Source organism: Cupressus sempervirens, chromosome 4 (assembly GCF_028749045.1).
Source record: "Cupressus sempervirens isolate cs-2001-9-10 chromosome 4, ASM2874904v1, whole genome shotgun sequence".
Lineage (NCBI taxonomy): Eukaryota > Viridiplantae > Streptophyta > Pinopsida > Cupressales > Cupressaceae > Cupressus > Cupressus sempervirens.
Window position 1 is genome coordinate 648,863,493 of NC_143121.1, and position 27,739 is coordinate 648,891,231.

Below are 27,739 nucleotides of genomic sequence, written 5' to 3' on the forward strand. Positions count from 1 at the left end.
ACTTCATCTAAAAAATTATTACACAATGTGGCATTTGTAATTGAAAAGTGACAAAAAAAAATGATTCTAGACATTCTATAACCAATAAAAAATTTAACAGTAGCATGATTTCACATTTACTTGGATTATATCAAATGACTACATAATTTAGTGAGAAAATAGTTCTATTAGTGGTTGGTTGTCTCTCCAAATATGTTGTCTTTATTGTTTGATCCATTTACATTACACCACTACTTTAGGTTGAAGTATTTCTTTATTGCATCTTTCACCTTTGTAGTATGATCACTTATATCATCCTTGATTATGATTTTACATTCACTAGTGACTTTTGTGAGTAATTTTTCAAGTTATGGAGAATTAACTAAAGACGAGCTTCAAATTTGCCTACAAATGAATAATCAATAAATTCTTTAAAGAGTCATTTATGTTTCTCTATTTTAGAACACTTAGTATACCTAGTCATCACAGACCCATTTCATTTCTCCCACCCCCTTTTAGAGTGATGGTACAACACTTCCTATCATTATTTTACCAAGATGATGGCCCATGAAATTGTGCATGGATGATCTCCTCCACTATCTTTTTCTTCCTACTTGCCTAATAGTTATGAAATGCAATTTTTTTACTCTACTCTTAGCACATGGGTCTCTTATTTGTAAATTTAATGATAACTCAGACTTGACTTAAAATCATATCAAACAAAAATTCATTCAACATACTTTTCAGCACACATCCATTATCAAGGACATAGATTCCTCACATCTTCAACTTGATACACCCCTCAATCATATTGGAAAATAAAGTAGTTAGGAACATTAGTTTTCCAATATCCACAATCTATACACATGTAAGTTTTTATTTGATGTATTTATATGCATTCAAGTCTTATTATTTTTCAAAAAAGAATAGCTTTTGTTATTTGTTTTCTTTATTTTTGTTTTTCTTTTGTTTCAATGTCTTGTTCTATTTACACTTTTGTTCTATTTTCTTAGTTTTTTATTTCCTTTTTCATGTTGTATAGTTCAATTTTATAAATTCTTCATTAGTTGGTGTTCTTAATCTAAGTTTTATCATCAATATTTTGATAAATATTTACACACGCGCACACACATAGTTTTTTACTCATTTTTCTTGCTTCTATTATTTAAGTTGGACTTGTTTTTCTCTTTTTAACTTTTTTGTATTCTTGCAACCCCTCCTTGACCCTCCTCCCCCTTTCAATTTTCTAGATTTTTACCTTGCTCCTATGTTATCATTTTCCTTGAACTATTGCCACCTCTTCTCTCTCCACTAGTGGCTAGCTCTCTTTATAGCCTTGAAAAATCTAAAACTATTTACCTTTCTTCTCCTTAATATTTCTTCTTTGATTTATGTCATTTATATGATCTATCATAGAGTGTGATCCAAAATATTGATTCAAAAAACCAAACCCAATCTAAACTGAAAACATCTGCAATGAAGAAAAATTGTGTGAATGTGATGGATCCATTTAATACCATGATAGGTAGGTGAAATGGTTTATGAGTTTTTCGTTCTACATTCCAAGATATCTCATAATTACCTTTTTTTTTAAAAAAAGTCCTTGGTCAACATGTTCATATTTTATTTTCACTTCTAAATTAGATATAAAAGGATTTGCTATCATCAAGGATAAGGTTAGTTTGGAACAAAGATGATTCTCACTTCATAACTAGATATCACATACATTTTAGTCAACCAACAAGATTTTTAGTCAAAAGATGTCAATTAAAAGGATCTTTAACTACTTCACCAATACTTCCCTCAATTCAATCCTTGAAGATGTAACTGTTAGAATGAATCCAATATGTTATGACCCTCACTTGTTAACTAAATTAATCTACGTTTAAGTCATATTATATTTAATTAATTATTTATCATTGTATTGATATCCTACATGTTTGTATCTCTACCTATTATTTTCTATTAGTGTCAAACACTTAGTCATTTACAAGGCAGAGTCAGATGGTCATCAATGTGACTAAACTACTCTACACAGGCTGAGTCATGTACATAAGCAAGTATGTACTAAGCTCTATAAGAGTTGAGAAAGTGTAAGGTCACTGAGTATTTTCTATATGAGTCAAGCTCAATAATGACCAAGCAAGTTTCAAGCATACAAGTGTTGAGTGACATAGTGTTTGCCGATCATAATATAGACTGAGCAACAGTTATGTCAAGCATCAAAAAATAGTAAAGGCCAAAAAATTTAGAGTTTACATAAAATTCTAGAATGGAAGAGATTTTGAGGTAAGCCATTTTGAATCTGACTTGGAAAGAACATTTAATAAATGTAGAGGTTTTTATAGAACATTTAATTCTTGTAAAGGCTTTTAAAGAGAGTTTACACATTAATGATGTGGATTGCATATCCCTATGTTGTCTAATCAACTATCTAGATGGAGAGGCTATTATGGAATAATCTAGAAAAGTCTTTATGAAACTCTTTAAATAGAGAAGATCTTAACCTAGATTAATGTATGAGTATATGTGAAAGAGAAGAGACGAAGATGCAAATATAAGTGTATATATGTGAACAAGGAGTAATATGCAAGTGAAAGATCAAGATCATATCAGAAGTCAATGAAAGGGTTTTGTTATCACTTAACAGAGAATGTGACCTATTTATAGAAGTGAAGTGAAAGGGGAAGACAAATATTATCATATCAGAGGAGAGGATTAGTTAGCAAGGAGAAGACTCAAAACCATTTTACATAGAATACGAAGAGTCGGGTATTCAATTAGTTTTAATTGACTTGAATGAGGGTAAATCTCTTAACATAGTAGTCTTAACATATCTTTATAAATCTCCTAATAGAGTCCTTACTTTGTTGTAAGCTTTAAATATTATAACAAGGTGAGACCTAGCAGTCTCTTAAGTTTTTAACAAGGTAGAACCCTCATAGGGTAGATCATATTTTATGATCAAACATTGTAACCATAACCGATTAACTTTATTACTACAATAATGAAGATTTATGGGTGTCATCTCCACCCCATTTTCCTTCACCTTGGAGGGTTTTTGGATAAAAAATATTGTCATGCATGTGACAAATTGGATTTACATGCTATAGCAGATTTACATTACAAGTTTTACATGCACAATTTTATTGATAGATGTGAATGAATTGGTGAAAATTTTCAAAGTCCTTAAGATTTTGATTCACCCCCCATCCCCCCTCTTAATATCTTGTTATTTTTTTTATACCTACATTAGTCAACAATTGGTATTAGAGTGCTAGTTCTCTAAGGAAAGCTTAATCGCTTGGATATTAGATCTTGGAGATGGAGGCTTTCAAAATAGACAAGGTTATTGAAAATCAAGTAATTGACATCCAACTCATACTACAAAAACTTGAGAAAGCAAGACAAGATCTGAAGGATTCCCTAAAAATGAGAAAGAAAATTTCTATCAAGATAAAATAATTTTCTTATGAAGAAGGTGAAACTAAAGGACTATTTGAATCAATCAATCCAAATGACAAAGTATATGTAGATCCACTTGAAAAGAATAAACTCCTAAATGAAGAAATAAGAGGACTAAAAATAGAACATGAAATCCAATCAGTAAGACTATGTGAAGTCACTAAACAATAGAAGAAAGTTGAAGAAGATAGGACTATGGTTGAGGAAGACAAAAGAGTAATGACTAGTAGACTTGAAGAAATGATATTGTATGTGTATAAGCTCACAAATACACAATTGGACATGATGAATCAACTAATGCTTGCAAATTAGGAATTGAATTACAAGGATGTCAAAATTGTAAATCTCAAATCCCAAAAGGACATACTGAAGAATGAACTAAAAACTTAAAACGAGTTTATGGAGAGATTCAACAAACCCAAAGAGGTAATGAAGTACTTTGAATAACTTATGAAGTCATCTAGTTATATTGGTGGGTCAAGACATTCATGCACTAAGCAAGGAGAATCATCCAGGAAAGGAGAGCTAAGGAATGCAAAGTCAAAGGACAAACTAACATTCTATCACTATGGAAAACTAAGTCATATTGCAAATATTTGTAGAAGAAAACATGGTATGCAAAACCCCAAACCTAAGTTTATTAGTTGCTATTTTTACTGCAAGAAAAAATGACATCAAATATATGAGTATAGGTCTAGATTGACGAATGCACCTACTACACTTAGATTTGAAGGATATTCCTATAACTATTAGAAGTATGGTCATATATCATATGAATGTAGATCTTAGACAAAACAAAATAGGACAAATTAGAGGGAGAATAATGCACCTAACAGTGCATGCTCCAATGTCACAAGTTTGGATATCTAAGCAAGAATTCCAAGACTCAAGTACATTAAGAAAATAAAAAAGGAAACGGAAAAGTAGACATTAAGAAAATTAAGAAAGAAATGAATCGAAAATGGAAAAAGAGAACAGAAGATAAAATGTTGGAGTAAATGGAGTTGAGGTCACCCAATCCAATGGAGAAGGTGATCAAGTCATCTCAAACTAAGCAAGAGAAGTATGTATGGAATTGTATTTCAATTGATATATCATACAACAATTCCTTACATGAAATGTGCCAAAGTTCATATCTACATATATAAAGATTTATAAGAATAGATTCATGAAGGATTGTTGAGCATCAATAATTTTTTTTATGTTGACTAAGCATTGCAACATAGGCCAAACACCCCAGACTAAAATGGTAGAGACTAGGTGATATATAAGAGATTGAGTTGTAAAGTAAAGATCTAGCTCAAAAGGAAAATATCAAGTGAAGATTGCTAGCTTCCACCTTCTAGAGTACACAACATTAATGGAGACCCTAAATCAGTCAAAAGAAGGTAAATACCAAATTTTAAAGACTATATATCATACCTTGCATACATATTTCAAGATCACAAAATGATTTAGCAATTTGATCTATCAACAAAAGATTTCTAGAGCGATTTGGATAAGAAGCTTGAATGAGTGAAGATTTGAACTATGTTGGATAATTTAGAGAAGAAAGAACTTTAAACCCTAACAATGATCATGGAAGCTTCATCTACCACTAGAATGAGCTAAGAGGTTAGTAAAATTCAACTAGTAAAGAGTGAAACTTGTCCTCCACCAAAGTTTCATGCTATTCTATAAATTATGATGAAAGAGGATTCAATGGGTGCACTATCCATGATATCACCCAAATTTATTATGATAAATGATGTCAAGAGCTATTACATGTGAAAAATAGGAGAAGTAGGAGACTATGATATTAGAGAGGCATATGAAAATTTATGCAATGAAGGAATCTTGAAAAATGAATATAAATTTGTTGAGAGGAAAGGGTTAACTCATGCCCTAGAACTCCCAAGAAATTTGAAGATTGAATGGATTAAAGTTATTTTGATAAAAAACAATGATATGATGTATTGGTTACAAAATGGACCCATGTACATCACAAAGAAAATGATTCATAGGGTTACAAGCTATCCAACCCTAGATAAGAAGAAAACCATGCGTTTCCTGAGTCATGAAGAAATTGAGGCAAACACAAGAGCCGATTAGAATGGAAGTGGTCTATCCATTGAAAACATTTTTGATCCACTAATCAAATTTGCAATGAGGGTTATATCTCACAAATTCTACCAATCAAGAAGATTGAACAATGTGCCATGTATGGTTGTGGATCAAGCATATAATCTATCATCTATAAGGAAACCAAAGAATTCAATGTGAAAGTTTGGATCCCTCATTGTATATATTTTATTTTATATCTAGAAGTATTCTCCTAGTGTTGGTAATGTTGTATGGGAACAAGACAAACTAGTGACAAGACGAATTAATGAGTACATTACTCAACTAGGAGCAAATTTTGAGAATGTTATGGATACTTATTTTGATGAATTTAATCAAGAATGAGGTTAGGGAAGAGGATACCTAGAGAATTGGTCACAAGATATTAAAATGACATATCTTTTCTTGTAGATACAAACAACACTTTTGTGCAAGAAGTAAATTCGAGGAAGGTTTGGTTATAAATGTTTGATTATGAAATAGATAGTGTTGTAGTAAGTGCAAACATTGAAGCATTGTTGAATGAAGAGATAGACATTAAGGCTGAACCTTTTGGGAGATATGAGGAAGCTAAAGCAAGAATAATTGTAAATATTAATATTTCTTCTAAGGAAAATAAAAGGAAGAGGATGATTGAAGACATAGAAGCTAAATTGGGTAGCCTAGGCAAGGGAAAGGAACCACTATAATTAACACAAGGTCTTGGAGAGGATGAAGACAAAGATAGTTGTGATGAGGAAGAGAAAGAAGAAAAAGGAGACAAGGGTCAAGCCCTATCTATTTTCACTCTACCAAGCAATAAGGCTCAAGGAACCAAGATGAAGTCAATAGTGACACCCCTCTCTCCTCCACCACCAAACAAACCAAGGACCAGGGTAGTTGCTAGTGTGAAGAAATTTGCAAAGAAAAAGGTAGTAGAAACTATAGAGCCTAGTGCCCCTAAAAGAGAGAGAAGGAGATTGATTAAAGGACCACCTATAAGGAAAAAAAGTTCTATTGAAGAGGTATGTGCAAACCTAAGGAGATCTATAGGATTGTCTAGTTTTAGACTTGTAAAGTATGATACATTGGATAATACTGATCAAATCAAAGTTAAGGAGGTTATGGTAGAAATGATTGCTAATAAAAATCTTTCTCTTAGAAAAATTGAGAAAAATATACCCAAAGATTTATTTGAGAGACTAGAAAGGAGATGGTAATAGGTAGAAGTAGAAGAGAAAAATATAAGCACTAAAACATTAGTTAGAGTAATGTCTGATCTATCTAGGGATCAAAAAAACACATTTTTTGGAGTAGTATAGGAGAAAATATGTTCTTAAGTACATACTTTTTTTGATCTTACAAAATAAAATGGAAGTTGTAGCACAACAGACTGAGTTTCTTTGGAAAAGAATTTTTGGGTTATCACCTAAGGTAGTAGAGATAAATATTGTAAACATCGAAGATGATTACAATAGTGGAGAAAGTTTAGGTGTGTCAAGTCCATAAAGCAACATGTCACATGTACATGTCAACACCCTTGACACTCTAGAGGTCGAGCAGTCAAGGCTCACAGGTATAGAGGTAGAAGGTGAAGAGAGAGAAATAAGTGTAGATGGTGAGCTTATTTCAGCACCTCATATTGAAGAAAATAAAGAGTCAAGTAAAGATGAACTAAGTGTGACTATTTTTGTCTCAAGCATAGATGCACAAGCATGACTGAGTGGTGAGACTCCTTCACCAACTCTTAAAGTAGTGCCGAGTAGTAGCACTCATTCACCGAGAAAAAGAAGAACAATAAAAGATATTTCAATAGCTATTGAAGTTAGTTTGGATAAAATAATTAAGGTGCCATAGTCAGACCTGGAAAATCTCACCTTGGAGAAAAAAAAATTTCTACAAGAGGTTTTGGAAAAGAAGAAAAGGCAAGAAGCTCTAAAGAGAGAGTTGAAGAAAAAGTAGGTACTCTATAATGTGAAGAACATTTTTGTTGATGCTTTTGAGATTGAAAATTTTGATAAAGAAACTCCAATCATCAACCATCTTATAAATATAGTTGATCAAGTCAATGTTGGTAATATGGAGTCAAATGAGAAATTGATGAATTGGTCTATGCAAAGATTGAAAATAAGGTTGTGGATAAAGTTTCCATAACCATTATCGAGAAAAAAGTACGATTACAAGAGCAAATACAAGTTATGTTAGAACTAATACAAAAGTTACAACATTTGTACACCATTTTTCCAGATGTACCAAGGTTCACAAATGATATCTAGGTATAAATAAATCAAATTCAAGATGAGATGAAGGGATCCAACAATATTATTTTAGAGTCAACAAGATCAAGTATTGATTATTACAGTAATCTACTAAATGCTCAAGGCGCATTGGCCAAGTTATAGATAGCTAACATAAATATGAGATCCAAATTGATCTCTATTCAAGAAATGATGATACCTCATATGGAGGTCATGCAAAGGACATTGCAATCACCCTAGGATCTTATCAAAGAAGATCACAATCTTTTAGTGGCTGATAATATAATTGTTTTAGCTACAAGACTATAGTTACAAAATCATATTTTGGGAGTAGCAATAACCACATGGGATTATGCATTGTCCATGATCACTTGAGTCTACAAGACATTCATTGACAAATATAGGTTGCTTCCACCCATTCCACCCCAGTAGTTGTGACATAAGTGTTCAAAAAAAAGAGGGAAATATATTTGAAAGGGGGAACTAGATTTGAGAAATAGATGTGACATATTCATTTTACATCAAGTTTATTCATTTTTGGTATAATTCATAAGACTTGGGGGGAGAAATTATATCATATTGTATGTGTAACGATGTAAATATGACAAAGTGATTTTTTCACTGATGTCAAAGGTGGAGATTGTTGGTATCTCTACCTATTGTTGTCTATTAGTGTCAAACAAGTAGTCATTTATGAGGAATAGTTAGATGGTCATTATTGCAACACTCTACATAGGTTGAGTCATGTACATAATCAAGTATGTGTCAAGCTCTATAGGATCCAAGAAAGTGTATGTTCATTGATTATTTTCTATACGAGTTGATCTCAATAGTGGCCAAGAAAGTTTCAAGCATACAAGTGTTAAGTGGCATAGTCTATGTCAAGCACAGTATTAATCGAGCAAAAATAATGTTGAGCATCAAAAAATAGTAAAGGTCTAGAAATGTAGAGTCTAAATAAAAGTCAAGAATGAAATAGATTTTGAGGTAAAAAAATTTCAAGCTAACTTGGAAAGAACATTTAATGTTTGTATAGGTTCTTAAAAATAATTTACATATTAATGACTTGGATCACATATTCCTCTATTGTGTGATCAATGATTCAAATGGAGAGGCTATTATAGAAGAATCTAGAAAAATCTTTACAAAACTCTTTAAATAGAGAAGATATTAACCTAGATCAATGTATGAGTATGTGTGAAAGAGAAAAGGAGATGAGAAGAGAAGTGTATACATGTAAACAAGTATTCATATACAAGTGAAGGATCAAGATCATGTCAGAAGTCAATAAAAGGGTTTTGTTATCACTTAACAGAGAAAGTGACCTATTCATAGCAGTGAAGTGAAAGGGGAATACAAGTATTATTAGATCATAGTAGAGGATCCATTAGCAAGGAGAAGACTCAAAATCATCTTATAGAGCATACCAAGGGCCAAGTACTAAGTCATTTTTGACTAACTTGAATCAAGGTAAATCTCTTAATAGAGTGCTCTTAATAGATCTTTGTAAATCTCCTAACATAGTCCTTACTTTATTTTAAGTGGTAAATCCTCTAACAAGGTGAGACCTAGTAGTATCTTAAGCTTTTAATAGGGTATACCCCTCACAAGGTAGATCATATTTTATGATGAAACACTGTAACCATAACAAGTTAACTTTACTACTGTAGTAGTGAAGATTTATGGGTGTTATCCCCACCCAAGTTTTACCTTCACCTTGGTGGTTTTCTGGATAACAAATATTGTCTTATGTGTTTATTTTCATGCATATAATAGATTAGATTTGCATGTTACAACAGATTTACATTACAAGTTTAGTTATAGATGTGAATGAATTGGTGAAAAGTTTCAAAGTATATAAGATTCTTATTCACCCCCCCTCTCAATTTTTTATTTTTATTTTATACCTCCATTAGTCAATAGTACATTCATTATACCTCTTAGATAGTTCATCATGAGGACTTTATATTGAAATCAACATATACCATCTCATAATTGTATTCTTTTAAAAATTCCTATTAGGGAGGTTGCACATCAAAAGGCTTGTGATTTGCATTAGCAATAAAAGAATTTATAGAAATATTTTGTCAGTATTTCATTATATTTTCATATTAATTTTTTTGATAATGTTTTTTATTAAGAAAATAGTTTTTCAAGGGGCCTTGAAACCTTGTACAAAAGAGATCTAAAGATTAAAAATGACAACCCAGGAAACTACAACCCACAAACAAGAGAGCTAGCAACAAGAGGCCCACAAATGAAAGATAGTACAAAAATCTAGCAAACCAAAAAAAACACAAAAAAACCAAAGGGAAACAAGGAATTAACACATTCTCTTAATCATTTATGTTGTGTGTTCCTACAACACATCCATCTTCTCAACAATAGCTTTGATTTGTTTGATCTCCAAGGAAGCTCCAGTCGTCATCTTCTTATTGGTAGCTCTAGTTCTTCCATTCCTTCCTTGTTGTTGATAGATAGTCCAACATTCTTAGACACATAAATGATAGCTTTCTCCCCTGGGCTTCCTTATAGCTTATTAATCAGGATCTTGATATTTTCATTGGAGGCTTTAAGGATGTTATAGCTCTGTTGAGCTATACTTTGAAGGGTACTCTCAATACCATTAGCTTTTTTATCTAGCTCCATCACCTGAGCTTATAGCCTATAGAATGTAGCCAAGTCAATTAGGGACCCAGTTTGGAGATTGTCCTTGTTATCTCCATCCTACATCTTGTTATAAGCAACCTTCTCCTTAACCATGGACATCATGTCCTTCAGACCTGGACTCTGATGAAATATCCATTTTATTGATATGAAATTATCAAGAAGGTTGTTCCTACCACTATTTAGGAGATTCATGTCTTCCTCTTTGTTGTTGTTAGTAAGGATGACCAGAGAAGGATCAATTAGAGTCTAGAGATCCAGCTTACCCTAATCTTAATCTCTGACCTTTAGATTTATTATTTCTCTTGTAATCCCAAATCTCACCTAGTCTAAGGATACATTTTTCCAAGTAATTTTTCTTCCTTTTCATCATGGTTGAGGCTCTTCTTCACAAAAAAAATCAACAGACAAGGGAGGATTATCTTAATCGTTAGGGGGTAGAGAGTCACCATACTAGTTCTTGATAAGATCCTAGGGGGAGTAATCACCCTTGTCATCTTTTATGCATGCTTTCTTGGTGTTTTCCTTTTTGAGCACCACCTTAGAGGGCCCATACTCCTGACCATAAGTATCTATATCATCCCCACCCTCTTCATATTCATCAGAAGAAATGACCACCTTTGTTTGTTTATTTAGCTCATGGGGTTTAATACTTTGAGTAGGATTTCTCTTCTTGGGGGTTTGCTTTCATTGTATTAGCTCAACATCTTCCTTCAATTCTGATGTTTCTTACTTATACATCTCCTCTTCTAACTCCACCTTCTTCTATTTTTTGGAGGTCTTTCCACTTTTCTTTGGTGATTTTCTAAGGGTATTGCAAGTAGATTGCTTATCCTTTTCTTTGGAACTCAACCCTAAATCCTCAACATCTAAATTTAGCCCTTCACTATCTTTGATATTAAAAAATCCATGGGAATCCTTAGTATCACTATCCATAATTTCCTCCTTGCCCTCCAATTCAAGAAATTTCCCTATTTAATAGGCTTTAAAATACTCATAGATGAACAACATGATGCCCTCATGTAAGGGAGGATTTGCAACTATTTTATGCTTAATACCCTTAATACTAGAATTTAAATAAGATAACATGTAGAAATGAATAGACACCTTGATATTGTGTCTAAAATGATTCAACAATACAAAGTGATGTGAGAAAGTTTTAGAAAATCTAGTGTCCAGAGTAAAATAATAGATAATGGCATGTAGGAAAAACCTCCACAGCTTCTTGATATATTTTGGCTGAAATTAAATCTTACCTTCATCCTTTACACGAGTCTCTCTTTCACCAAGTTTTTTGGGGAATTCATCAATGGCCATGTCAGAAAAATTATGGTTTTTGTAGAACTTCCTCCCATCCATTGGTATACCAGTGAGAGTAGATATGAGCTCCTCATTGACAATGTAATTTCTCCCACTAGGTTTAAGGATCCAACATTCCACTTCTTCTGGAAAAGGTTGGTAGTTCCATGATTTCCACCATGAAGGTGGCTAGGTACTTGCTCTCAAAAATTTCTCAAACCCTTGTGCATTTTTTTCTATTTTTCATAGTTGGACGGTTCACATCTTCTTCTTTAGCCCCCCATCTTAGTTATGTGATTCTCGACTTCTAGGGAAAAGCTACCAAAATTTACCGAAGCAATTGCCCTTGAAAAAGAAGTGGCTCTCATAAAAACGCAGAGAGCATGTGGATTGATAGGATGATTATAGCACTTACTTATCATATAGGTATCCTTACACTTTGAAATTAGTGAATCAATATTTCTATGCATGTCCATCTCTATTCATAATTACTCCTATCCTATCATTGATTAAGTCATAATCAATGCAAGACATGACAATCATAGAGAGGCTTTTATCACCATGCCAGGTCAAATTCCTTTGACACCTCATTTCCTCATTGGTGATTACATCAATCATCATGTTGGATTCATGGTAGATATGTGAAATATAGTAGTCTTCCATGGAACTAAGAATATTTTCTATTTCCATTATTATATTTTCAATATTCCAAGAGGGCTTAGTTTTTTCTTTAAGACAATTGATAATGTTCATTGAGTTTCCTTCTAACCAGAGATTGGAAATGCTCTAGTTTTTAGAAAAAATTGTATGTCATGTCATTTTCCTTTATGCTTGAACCTATATTGGTTTATATTTCTCTTATGCAAAATAAGTCTACATGTGCATGAATTCATCTTAGGGTATTAACCTATGTTAAGATCCCATCATCATTCAATTAAAAAAAAAAACAATCATGTGGTCTCCTATTCTAAACCTAGCATTAGATATGAGTGTGAAATTGACATAATTTTATGATAAATAGGTCTACAAGTCATGTTGGTAGATTTGTTTGCATTCCCCTCAGGATTCACAACAAGGGACTAACCACCTCCTATGGATTCTGTAAGTGTAGTGGTTGTATTAAGCATTAACAAGTCCATATTTTGGTACAATAACAACCACACTTATAACAACTAGTATCAGAGCTTGGTCACAAGTTCAAATCCCCTCAAATAACACTAAGGAGGAGATTTTTGGAAAAATGGTTAGCATCACTGTTGGGATTATTAACAAGGGACTAATTGCCTCATGTGAATTCTATAATTCTAGTGGTTTTATCATGCATTGACATTTTGATCTTTTCATGCAATAATAACCATACTTATAACAAGTCACATATTTTAATGTGAATTTAGCTCATGTTATTATCCTATCTTGATCCCACCTCTAGTTATCTCCCAAAATCGCTCTCAAGTCTTATGTATCGTATTCTTCATTATAAATCTCTTCCACAAGAATTGAAAGACTTGGGTCATTTCTACTATGGTAGATTTGAATTGTGAATTTTAAAATTCAAACCTACCTACTATCCATTATGAACTAACCTAGCACATAATTTTATGTATATTATTTTATTTAAATCAACTTGATTTTTTTTTAATAATTAGAACATCATTCGTGTTATAATTTTATAACAAAATGGTAGAATGTCCTAAGCATATTTAGCCTCTATCATTATCTTATATGTATTGAATGGATGTTCAATGTCTTTAATCTTTATTAATAGTAATTAAATTTATTCATCTAAGGGATTGACTAAGCAGAACATGGCCCTCACTTAGAGAGTTCTTAATGATGTTCATAAAACTAAGTTTCCTAGATTTACAACATATACATGGAGGCTAGAAAATTATATATATGAGATCCTGGCTAGCTTACCTAGTGGGTTCAAGATCAAGTTCATATGCTATATAATTTTTATATGCACAATCCTACAATAAACCAAATCATAGCTAATTTAGATATTATAAGGAATTTGTTTGATCAATCTCTAAATTTCTAACATGACAAGAAATATTTCCCATTTTTACTTACATAATCCCCCCCCCCCCCCCCCCCCACCATAAAAATCAACTTAAATGCCCTAATTAACCATTTGAATTCCACAATGAGTTATAGTGCCTATATGAACTAAAAGAGAATGAGTTGCATGTAAGTGAGTTTATGAATATTTTTAAATTCATTTATGATATAGCCTTTCCTAGTATATGATTTTTTTAGAGAGATGTTCTTAAATTTGGAATTCTTGTAGAGGTAATATATTAGTTTTTATTTAGAAATATAGAGAGTGATTGTCTTCTTGAGATTAGTTGTGGGCACACATTTTTTCAATAAATAAAAATATCATTACATAATCTAATCTTATGTTACAAATTTAATTCTAGAAAAATGAAGTAGCTTTGAAATTTTCTCACTTGCTATTGTGATGGATTCTACTAGAAAATATTCCTCTTCATCATGGGGTATGGATTTCGACCATGTAGACATTATTTGTTGAAAAAAGATGTGTCTTGACCTTGCAATATTTTTTAGATAGTTCTAAAAATTAGTTGAGAAGTTTTCCACATGTTGATGTCTTGGAAAATGTATAATCAATTGTCAAAAGATTCTTTATCCATAGTATAATATAGGAGGGTCCTTTTTATATGTTCTGATATGTGTCATGGTAATTATGAGGGTTAAAAATAGGGGATAAGACTTTGGACGTGAGACATTATTTTTTAATTTGGTTCATACCTATATTGGGAAATAAAAATAAAGAATTAGCAACATGTGTGAAGGAGGTTTTATATGTGGTATTTTAAAACCACAAGTGATTTCTAGTTAATGAGAATCCTATAAAATGAGAGCTTGTAGAGGAGTTTGAGCATTGTTTTTGTTTTTGAAAGATCGGATGCTAGAAGGATTCTTGTGAAGTTCCTCCAAGTTTGAGTTGAGGTGATACTCTTGTAAGAATTTGTATTATAATCTACATTGATTTAATAATACATTGATCATGCCTTAACATTTTGGTATTTTTCTCTCGTAAGGGTTTTCTCATGATAATCATTGTGTTATGTTTTTATTGTTGTTTCATTTATACTTTTATATCTCTCTTGAAATATTTTTAATAGTTAAGTTGAGATTTTTATAATCATCCTTTGAAGACTGGCATAGGAAGAAATTTTGGATATATTTTCTTCCTTGCAAGTGGTATTAGAGTTTGGCCAATTTTGATTATATTCATAGGGCATAAGGGTTTTTGAGCTAATCAATGTTTGAGTGGTAGATTGTGTTGGGTATTTCATTTTCTACATATTGCAAGATAGTATAGATGGAAAGCATGTAAAAGAGGATTTATTTGCAGAATTTTTTTGGCATAAACTTTGAAATGTAGAAGTTGTGTTGAAAATCTGATTGAAAAGCTCACTGTTGAAGATCACAGAGGGAGATTGTTGGAAAGAAGAAAGATTTTTGTTTTCAATCATTGTTTTGTCATTGATGTCAAACTTGGTATTTGTAGGAATGAAATTTTCTTATATAAGATCCAAGTACTATCACTTAGTTGATTGATGAAGAGGATTTGATCAACAAGATGTAACAAGACTACCCAAGGCAAATGTTGAGTTATGATGTTGTAATGAAGTGCAAGGACTAGTTAAGACAATGGTTAAAAGATTTATTGATAACATAGTCAAAGGTACAGAGCTTGGTCACACTTAGAAACATTGGATGAAGAAGTTGTAACAATGTTGACTACAAAGCTTAAACTAAGATCATTAGTGGGTTCCGAGCAAGATAGTTGAAGCCAAGAAAATTCTCAATTGGAGTCAAGCATCAAAAAATTCTAGTGTGTGTCGAGTGAAGTTCAATTGCTAAGCATTAGAAAATTCTAGTGTGTGCTAAGTAATCTTTAGGTGTTGAGCATTAGGAAAAACACAGTTGGTGTCAAGTAACACAATATGTGTTGAGCACCAACATTTCAATAGTGCCGAGCTACTGCATTATTTTAAATAACGAAGATTTTCCAAATTTGAGCCAACAAATTGGTTACCTTGAATTTTGTGAACTAGTTGGAGGATAAGGATGATGAGCTAGTGGCACAAAATTCTATGTAAATCATTTTTGGGAAAATTCAAAAAGGATTATTCAAGAAGTTTCTAGAGGAAACAAAATATGGGTTAGATGCAATGAATCTTACCTAATCCATACAAATTGAAATTAAAAAATAGAAGAATCGAGTAGGAAAAGAACTCCAAGACTTCTATTTAAGGAGTCATAGACCAAGAAACAAATGCTATTGCTGCTGCCAAAGAGCCAAATTGTGAAGTGGTTAGAAAGGTGTCAAGGAGAAGACATCTAGAAGAAGGAAGAGCACATAGGCTCTACTTCTATGAGTGATAAAGGAGAGATGATTGTACTTGTACATTGAGCATGGAGACTCAAGGAGACTAGGCTTAAAAGGAGGCCAAGCTATCAAAGTTGTAGAGATTAAAGGCCAAGCCATGGTATGAGCTAGGAAGTGAATTGAGATCTACAAGTTAACTTGTATGTTGTAGCCTAGTCAAAGATTTTCTAATACTCTCTAGCAAATGTATTAGATATAAAATCCTATGGACATAGGTTGGTTTAATAACCATTTGTAAATCCTTTAACAAGGTGGCATTCCAAGTGAATGTTCTAAAGTCCTGTAACTAGGCACACTTCTAATAGGGTGGTTAAATCCTCTAACAAGGTCACATTTAATATCGTGTTGTAAGCCTTTAACAGGGCAGGTCTTTCATAGGGCATCATTTCAAAAGAGTGAGAATTGAGTAGCATGTTACTGGTGGTTTTTCCCAAATTGAGTTTCCACATAAATCACTATGTTATGTGTTGATATCTTATGTGTTATACTTGCATGTTGATTTATAGTAACTTGTTGTTTAGAATTATTAAAGCTTGGATGAATAAATGGTTGAATGGGCTCACTGTACTTAGTGTAAAGTTTGAATAGGATATTTGGATCTTGAATAACTGATTCACCCCCGCACCCCCCCCCCCCCCCCCCCCCCCCCCCCTCTTAGTTATTCTAAAGCATTTCTAACAAATGGTATTAGAGCCATCTGTTGATTTAATTTCAAGGTACTAGAAGCAGAAAGATCAAGATGTCCAAGAGAGAAGTTCCTAAGCTCAAGAAAGACAACTTTGCTACATGGCAGAGTTTGATGAAACTACACCTTGGATCAATAGGTAACTATGAACAAACCTCAATTGGAATAGAACATGTAAATCCACCAGGACCTCTTACTGTAGATGATTTGAACAAAAGGAAGGAACACAATCAAACAATGCTGGAGATTGCCTCTACACTTAGTTATGCAGAATATGATGACATCAAAGATTGTGACACTGCATTCAAGATGTGGAAAGCCTTATCATATATCTATGGAGGTGATCAGAATGTCTAAAGAGAAAAGAGAGAAAGTCTAAGAGGACTGTTTGATGACATGAAAATGGTGGAAGGAGAAAATGTTGCTCAATATGCTACAAGGATAAAATAAGTGGTGAGTGCAATAAGAAGTCTAGGTGGTCAATTGGAAGAAGAAAATATCAACAAAAAATACTTAAGAACTCTACTCCCTATCTATGCTATTAGAGTCTCATCCATTCAAGAGCTGAGATGTGTACAAGGAAACACACTAACCTTTGAAGGAATAGTGGGAAGACTCACTGCATTTGAATTATCCAATTTTGATAACTACAAACCTGAGAACCTTGAATCTACTTTCAAGGTCAAGATGCCAATAAAAGACACTGAGGAGGAGTCATCAAGAAAGAAGAGAAGAAAGGTAACACATGCATCTAATGATAGTAGCACAAATGAGGAAGATTTGGAATAGTTAGAAGCACTACTAGCTAGGAGATTCCATAGAGGCAAAGGTAAATTCAAAGGTAAGCTCCCTATCATATGTTTCAATTGCAATTAAGTAGGTCATATTGTTGCAAGATGTACACAAAGGAAGAAATACAAAAAAGGAAAAAAGTACAAGAAAAAAAGAGAAGATGATAGCAAAGACTACAAGGAAAAAGGTAAGAGATGCTACATTGTTGAAGAAGATTCTGATGAGAATGATGATGAAGTAGTCTATGTTTCCATGAAGGATGAATTAGATAAAGATGAAGATGAAGCAATGGCATTGGTTACTTGTGTGAACAAGAACAAAAATCATAGACAGTGGATGCTCACATCATATGACAGGAAATAAAAGTAAGTTCATTACCTTTACTCAATATGATGGAAATAGTGTTAGATTTGGTAATGATGCTCCATGTCAAATCAAAGAAAAAGGCTCTATTAAACTCACAGAGAAAATTTCATGTGATAATGCATACTATGTTGAAAGATTGAACTATAATTTGTTGAGTGTGTCATAGTTAGGAAATGTAGGTTGCAAAGTAGAGTTTGGAAACAAAACTGCCAAGATCTATGACATTGATAGAAATTTGATAGGAAAAGGTGAACAAACTAGGACTAATCTATTTTACCTAGATATGAAAAATGAAACATGTCTTGTTGTTAGACTTGGTGATGTGTGGTTGTGGTATAAAAGGTTGTGTCATGTTAACTTTGATAATCTAATTAGCACCAGCAAGAAGAAGAAGATCAGAGGGTTGCCAAAATTGAAGAAACTTGAAAACACAATGTGCAAACAATGTCAACTAGGGAAGATGACTAAGTCTAGCTTCAAAATAAAAACATACACTTCCAAAGAAGTACTAGCATTATTCCATACAGACTTATGTGGACCAATAGAAGTGCAAAGCTACGTAGGAGATGGATACATAATGCTATTTGTAGATGACTTTCTAGGATGATGACTACTATGTTTTTAAAGAAAAAATCTAATGCATTTCAAATGTTTAAGTGGTATTTGGCCAGAGTTGAGAAGGAAATAGGAAAGAACCTAAAATGCCTAAGGTTAGAAAAAGGAGGTGAGTTCACATCAAAAGAATTTGAGATAGTCTGCAATAACAAAGGCATCAAAAGGAAAACATTAGCACTAAGGACCCCACCTCAAAACAATATTGTTGAAAGAAAAAATAGGTCAGTGATTGATTGTGCTAGAACCTTGATGATGGAGACAAATGTTGCACTAAAGTACTAGAGAGAAGCTATAAGCACTGCAGTCTACACACTGAATAGAGTTCAAGTCAAGAAAGGTACAAATACAACACCTTTTGAATTATGGTATGGTCACTCACCCAATGTTAAATATTTCAAAGTTTTTGGATGTAATTTCTATATTCTTAAAGATACTAGAAATAGAAAGTTTGATGCAAAGAGTGATGAAGGCATATTCCTTAGATACTTCACTAGAAGTAAAGCATATAAGTGTTTGAACACTAACAATAACAAGATTGTAGAGAGTGCAAATGTAAATTTTGATGAGCATGCAAAAGTTTAGGTTGATGAAACCAAGAAATCAAAGGATTATAGATCCTTTGTATACTTATATGAAGAAATGAATGTTGAAAACAATGTTGCAAATCAAGTTGGGAATCAACAACAAATTTCAGTATCAGTTGAGTCACAACCAGTGAATGCCAAGTTGCATTCAGAAGCCGAGCTGTAGAATGTAGAAAATGCACATTTTGGTTCTAAAAATACTATACATTAGAGAAATGGTGAAGTAATAAATGAAGAAGAAAAAAATGACTAAAGCTGAAGGATCAAACATGGAAGGAAGGATAGAACCAAGATTAGCCAAGTATGTGAGAAGACATCACCTTGCAGATCAAATCATTGGTGACAAGGATGCTAGACCAAAGAAAAGGAATAGACTGAGGAATGAATCATGTCTACTGAGCAAGGTTGAACCTAAAATAGTGAAAGATGCACTACAAGATGATGACTAGTATAAAGCGATGGAAGAGGAAATAGATTAGATTGAGAAGAACAAAACATGGCCCCTATTTCCTAGATTAGCTTATAAGAATGTGATTGGTACCAAATGGGTGTTTAGAAACAAACTTGATGAGAATGGTGAGATAACAAGAAACAAAGCCAAACTAGTTTGCAAAGGCTAGAAGAAGGACTAGATTATGGGGAAACATTTTCCCCTATTGCAAGAATGGAAGGAGTAAGAACTCTACTTGCATAGGTTGCATACAAAGGTTTCAAAGTCTACCAAATGGATGTGAATTCTACTTTTCTAAATGGTATACTAGGAGAGAAAGTCTACATAGAACAACCAGAGGGATTTGTAGATGACAAGAACAAGGACATGGTTTGCAAACTGCACAAGGTACTTTATGGATTGAAGCAAGCATCTAGAACATGGTATGAGAGATTGCACAAATATCTTGTGAAGATAGGATTTGAGAGAAAAGATGACAACAACAACTTGTACATCAAAGCTAAAAAAGGTAAAGACATTTTGATATCAAAATTTTTTGTTGATGATATAATATTTGGAGGAAAAGATGTTCTATTCAAATATTTTGCTGATCAAATGAAGCATGAATTTGAGATGTCAATGTTTGGAGAAATCAAATACTTTGTTGGATTACAAGTACATCAATTGAAACATGGCATATTGGTGATCCAATCTAAATACATCAAGGAGATACTCAAAACATTTGGATTAGAAGAGTCAAAACTAGTTAGCATACCAATGGCAATAGGACATAAGATATCCATGAATGATGAGTATGTTGAAGTAAATCAAACATTGTATAGATCAATGATTGGAAAGGTGCAATATGTTGTACATAGTAGACCAAAAATTGCATTAGTTGTTGGAATAGAGGCAAGATTTTTTGCAAATCCAAGAGAAAATCACTTAATGGCAATAAAAAGAATACTGAGGTACCTAAAAGGAACTGATGACTTTGGTTTGTACTACAAGAGGAGTGAAAAGTTTGAATTGAGAGCCTACACCAATGTAGATTAGGGAGGTAACATTGATGATAGAAAAAGAACCAATGGAGGAGCACTTTTTTTGGGAAAAAGGTTGATTACATGGACCAAAAAAAAGCAAAGCTATACCTCAAAATCCACTACTAAAGTTGAATATGTTGTAGCTACTATAAATTGCACCAATATTGTATGGATCAAACATTTGTTGCAAGGCATGAAAGAAGAGGTAAATGCACATGTGGTACTTTATTGTAATAATACAAGTGCAATCAACATATCAAAGAACCCTGTAATGCATGCTAAACCAAGCATATTGCTATCAAGTATCACTATGTAAGAGAGTTGGTGGAAGACAAACAAGTGAAGATGGAATATGTTAGCTCAAAGGAACAAATTGCTAACATCTTCACAAAAGCATTACCTAAAGATGATTTTGAGTATCTTAGAGGTAAGTTAGGGGTGATATCCCTAGTCAAGGCTACTTGAAGCAAAAGAAAGATTTCCCTGCATCAAATGAGCTAATTGTTGAAGTTTTACACATTGATGCAAAGGATGTTTACTTTAGGATTCATGCCTAAAGTAGTAGAAGTGTTGAAGTTCTAAATCAGTCACAAGCAAGGTGATAGAGGAAGAAATTGAATGAACCTACAAAAGTTACACTTGCATATCAAGATGCTAATAAGTCTTTGGAATTGTTATCAAAGAAGGAGAAGTAGTGAGAATCTAATCGAGGACATGTGATCAAAAATATGAGGGAGATATTGATCAATTGAAGATAGAGGGAGAAGTTGATAGAAATAATCAAAAGTAGAAGATGAGCAATATAGAGGGAAGAAAAACAAAGAACAAGGATACAACAGCTAAGAAGGAGAAGTAGAAATGAAGCAATTAGAATAGTAAAGGAAGATGTGAAGTCACAATTTACCTATTGGCATTTGACTTATTGTTCTAACCTAGTTAGCATTTGGTTAAATAGTTTAGTCTAATGGTTGATTAGTTTGGTTTTCCATTAATGCCAAAGAGGGAGATTGTTAGAAATTTGATTAAAAACCTCATTATTGAAGATCAAAGAGGGAGATTGTTGCAAAGAAGGAAGATTTTTGTTTTCAATAATTGTTTTGTCATTGATGTCAAACCTACTATTTGTAGGAATGACATTTTCTTATAAGATCCAAGTACTATCACTTAGTTGATTGATGAAGAGGATTTGATCAACAAGATGTAACAAGACTACCCAAGGCAAAGGTTGAGTTCTGATGTTGTAATGAAGTGCAAGGATTAGTTAAGACAATGGTTAAAAGATATATTGATAACATACTCAAAGATACAGAGCTTGGTCACACTTAGAAAGATTGGAGGAAGAAGTTGTAACAAGGTTGATTGTAAAGCTTAAACTAAGATCATTAGTGGGTGTCGAGCAAGATAGTTGAAGCTGAAAAAATTCTCAGTTGGAGCCGAGCATCAGAAAATTCTAGTGTGTGCTAAGTGAAGTTGAGGTGTCAAGCATCAAAAAATTCTTGTGTGTGCCAAGTAATCTTCAGGTGTTGAGCATTAGGAAAAACACAGTTGATGCCGCGTAATACAATATGTGTCAAGCACCAATATGTCAATATTGTTGAGCTACTGCATTATTTTAAATAACAAAGATTTGTCAAATTTGAGCTAACAAAGTGGTTACCTTGAATTTTTTGAACTAGTTGGAGGATAAGGATGATGAGCTGGTGGCACAAAATTCTATGTAAACCATTTTTGGGTGAATTCAAAAAGGATTATTCAAGAAGTTTCTAGAGGAAACAAAATATTGGTTAGATGCAATGAATCCTACCTAATCCATACAAATTGAAATTAAAGAATGGAAGAATAGAGTGGGAAAAGAACTCCAAGACATCTATTTAAGGAGTCATAGACCAAGAAAAAAATGTTGTTGATGTTGCTACTATTGCCAAAGAGCCAAATTGTGAAGTGGTTAGAAGGGTGTCAAGGAGAAGACATGTAGAAGGAAGAGCACATAGACTTTGCTTCTATGAGTGATCAAGGAGAGATGATTGTATTGGTACATTGGGCATGGAGACTCAAGGAGATTAAGCTTGAAAGGAGGCCAAGTTGTCAAAGTTGTAGAGATTAAAGACCAGGAAATGGTATTAGTTGAGAAGTGATTTGAGATCTGCAAGTTAAATTGTATGTTGTAGTAAGGTCAAATATTTTCTAATACTCTCTAGCAATTGTATTAGATATAAAATCCTATGGACTTAGGTTGATTTAATAGCTATTTTTAAATCCTTTAATAGGGTGGCATTCCAAGTGAATGTTCTAAAGTCCTCTAACCAAGCCCACTTCTAACAGGGTGGTTAAATCCTCTAACAAGGTCACATTTAACAGCATGTTGTAAGCCTTTAACAGGGTAGGCCTTTCATAGGGCATCACTTTAGAAGAGCAAGAATTGAGTAGCATGTTACTGGTGGTTTTTCCCAAATTGAGTTTCCACGTAAATCATTGTGTTATGTGTTGATATCTTATGTGTTATACTTGCATGTTGATTTATAGTAACTTGTTGTTTAGAATTGTTAAAGATTGGATGAAAAAATGTATGAATGGGCTCACTATACTTAGTGAAAAGTTTGAATAGGACATTTGGACCTTGAATAACTAATTCACCCCCCCCCCCCCCCCCGCACTCCCCACCTCTCAATTATTCTAAAGCATTTCTAACAAGTTGAAGATGGAATATTTGCTTATTGATTAGGATCTATGGGAAGAAGTGGATGAAAATGTCCAGAGACCTACAAATCCAACATTAGTTGCATGATATGATGTAATAAATAGAAAAGCTAAAGGTCTCACTAATATTATGTCTTACTGACTCAATGTTGATAAATGTATATGAATAATCTAGTTCAAAGAAGCTTTAGAAGAAGATAAGTGAGATATATCAAGAAAAATCTCTTGTGAATAATATTTTCTTAAGGAATAAGTGCAAGAAAAAAAATATAGTGTAAATGCAATACCAAACAAGATAAATACTTAAAACAATTTAAAGTTACACTTAAGAAAATACCATAAAAAGGGAAAGTAAGAACAATAGAATGAAAACCTCACAAACCAAGAATCTTTTTTTTTTTGTGTAGATGCCATCCAAGTGATGCAATGTGTGCTCAATATGCTTCAAGCTTCAAGTGAGAATGAGAAAGATTCAACAATGGAGGATGAAGGATTATTTTTTAGATGATTTTTGTATAATAAGAGTATGGTAGTGATATTTTAGCTCACAAATGGGCATGAAAACTTTTCTCTAAATCATGGATGAATTGTGAGGGGGAGAGGGTTCAATTTATAAGCAAGGAGAGGGTGGAATGAATATTCAGTACAAAAACTTGGAAGATTATTAAGAGTTGCCAATATTTAAGGAAAAGGGAGCTAATGGATTGTGTTTTATCAAATGAATGATATTGTAATCAGTGTCAAATGGAGAATGCATGTGAAAGAATTCAGGTTTTTTTAGGAGGAGAGGGAAATATGACCAATTTCAGAGATGTCAAGGGAACAAAGGCATAAGAGATGGATGGAGTGTATAAGAAAGATGCAAGATCATTTAAGGAATACTTTAAGAATTTGGGCTAGGGAATGGGAGGACAGGACTATTTAAGGGTAAAATGGAGACAATTTAATGAGATGTAGGCCTCCACTTTGCACAACTAAGTCATTCAAATATGTTGTGAGGGAAAGAGGGAATGCTCAAATATGATTCCTTTTTATAACCCAAATTAGATTAGCAAAGACCCAAAAGTGAAAGGTTGATAATACTTAATTCTAATTGTAAGAAGGAATACAATATAAGGAAATTATTTGTAAGCCCATATGTGATACTATGTATGTAAAATTTAACTAATTAATTAAATATTATAGATCTAAGTGTTAAGTGTGTATAATCAGTCTAACTAAGATAGAGATCTAGGATAAAGAAACACCCTAAAATATGTAGTAGAAGATGTATTTTAGTTTCAAAAATCATAGATCTAAGCCTATTTCCAAATTTCTAATTGAGGAACTTTTAATAAAATAATGAAGCAGACAAAACCCAATAATCATTCTTCCCAAAAGCAACAAGGTCCATGTCTATGTTGAAGGTTAGATTTTCCCAGCATTGACATGTACCAAGAGCACTACAAAAAAACTCAAACCAACTTCTCTAGAAAGCTCTCATGGATTAATTTCTAGATTCACATGTTAAATATTGCTATCATGTTCCTACACACATCAAATGAAGGGTTTTTTTCTATTTGGTGGATGAGGACTTACCTTGGTCAAGCCCTCATTGAGGAATCAACCTTAAATATAATTGATAAAGCAAATTCTAACATGTGGTAGATCTGAATAATATCAAATGAAAGATACAATTACCTTCATAGATGCAATTTCATTTTATGTATGATCAAGTGTATATATTTAATATCCTTGACTCAAAGAAACCATAAGAAAATGAAAGAATTCAAAACCTCCTGTATAGGAATATATGTAACATGCCATGGATGAATAATAGAAGAAATTGAATGGATTTTAATGATAGATTGTTTCTTTATAGCTAAACTCCACTACCACCTTGAAGGAAGAATCTTGATGCAAGAAGGAGATGCTTAGACTTGAATTCTTGAAGATGATTTCTTTAAGAAGAATGCATTGATTGCTTTCTCTCTTGTGGATTCATTGTAAAGATGAGATAGCTTGTGAAGATGAGATGAGATATGAAAATGAAGCTACCAAGCCTCTTTTTAATCTAGTTTCTTGGTAGGAAAATAATTTAGGCTAACTAGAAAGTAGAGAATTAACTTTAGGTTGGTTGGGAAGCAAAGAGTTAACTTCAGGATGACTTGGAATTGGAGAGTTAACTTTAAGCCAACTAGGAATTACAGACTTAACTTTATCCTAACAAGGAAGTGGAGAGTTAACTAATTAAACCTTTGATACTTTTTAGGCTCTGGGCCCCACAATCCTTGGGGTCAATGTTAACCTAGTCAACGTTGACTTGGTCAATGCCAACATGGGTTGACATAGACCAATATAAGTTGACCTAGGTTGACATGGTCCTAGAGAAGGGGAAAAGGAGCCTCATAAATCTTAGGTAGAAAGTGCAAAAAAATGGTGAAATGTAGAGCCTACCAGAAGATGTGGGAAAAAAGGTGGAAACACTTAGAAGACCATACCAAAAAAGGCATGAGATGGTATGAGGGAGGAGAATAGGAGACTAGAACCACACTAAGGAGGGCTAAAAGGTCTCAAAATGAACTATGTTCATTTTGAGGTAGTACATTTAGCCCCCACTTTAGTGGGAGTATGAGGCAATTCATACTCTTGGTAAAGGAAAGGGAGAAGAGATAATGACACAACAAGGTAGAAAATCACTAACCTTAAAGACATAATCCCCAAAACCTAGTATCCTAACTCCATTCCTATGCATAAGATTTTGAAAACAAAGAAAAAAAAGAAAAAAAAAGAGGAAAAAAAAAAGGGGAAACAAAGATAAAACAAAATAAAAATATTAAAACCTAAATAAAATAGTGAAAGAGACCTCAACCGAAGAAATTTCTCACCCGCTAATATCATATTCAGAAGGCTATTACAAAGAATAAGAGATCACATAGGAAATTAAAGAGCATCACAAAGGACTACATCACTCATGATTCTATCCCACCAACATGAAAGCACTAAGAGAGAAAAAAGAGAGTGATTATCTAGCCTAGTAAGGTTTGTGCTCCTTGTTATCAATTATAAAGAGGAAGGATTGAATGGTCTAGTTAGTTTCTATGCTTGGTATTCAATCCCAAAAACAAAAAACAAAAAACCAAGATCCAATGGTTTAGTGGGTTTGTGTGCCTGGTAGTCAGTCTTGTGTGCCTAGTAGTCAATCTTGTGTGCTTGTTGGTGGCATATGCATGCATGTGTATGTGTGTATGTATCCACCCATAGATAAATTTCATAGTATCACCATTGAGTTTAAATGTGTGTGTGTTACACTAGGAGAGATTTAGCAAAGATACAAAAAGGGTGTGTTTCCTTGCGATTGAGAAGTGTTACTATTACCCATTGAGGATTTAGCAAAAAAAAGAAGTAAAAAGGTATATCTCCTTGGGATGGAGATATTTCACTGACACTCATTAAGGATTTAGAGAATTTGTATGCATTATCCCTATGAGTTTTATCATATGTGTTTTTGTTTGCAAAAGAGGGATGAAGTAACAAAGCATAGATTTGAAGATGACCCAAAAATCATACTAAGAAAACAAGGCTAAAGTACTCTAATCCATACTCAAAATCCATATTTTCTACCACAAGGTTGTCAAAAGGAAACCAAGGAAGGCATATATGCTCCCCTCCATAGGATGACTATGTAGTCATAGAAATCATAAGGAAGAGAATCAAGGATAACTACTTTTATCAACAAGGAGATATCCTCTACCAACAATGTATGCCACAAACATAGAAAATAGTTTTGACTCTTATAAGCTAAGAAAATATATAAATTATGAAAGAATATGTCACTTACGAGAAGGGACCATTGAATAGGAGAGATAATGTATGAAATACATATGCCTTTAAGATGAGTCTGATTGACAAAGATACCAACTTCAAGACAAAATAGTGGAAGAAGAAAAAGAATGCACCTATTTAGTCCCCTATGTTTAGGTGAAATAAGGATCTTTGGATGAAGGATGAAAAGTGTTAAAGCACATAGTAAGGTAAAATTATTTTAATGAACATAGGTTTTCAAATAAATAAGAGGTGATGATCAAGGACATGTACCTCTTTCATAAGAGAGAGAGGTGATGAAGACACAATTCCTTATAGGAAAAGAATGTCACATGATAAAAAAATGCCACTATATTAAGGAAAGTCAATCCTTAGACAAAGAGAGATAAGTAATGTACAAAGGAACCTTGCTACCAAAGAATGATACAAGAAATAAAATATATGGTAGGATTATATAACAAAATATCATAAGATATAAAGATGATTTGTAAGAAAAAATACAAATATATCATATTCAACAAAAAGTATTATATAACAATGCAACACCATA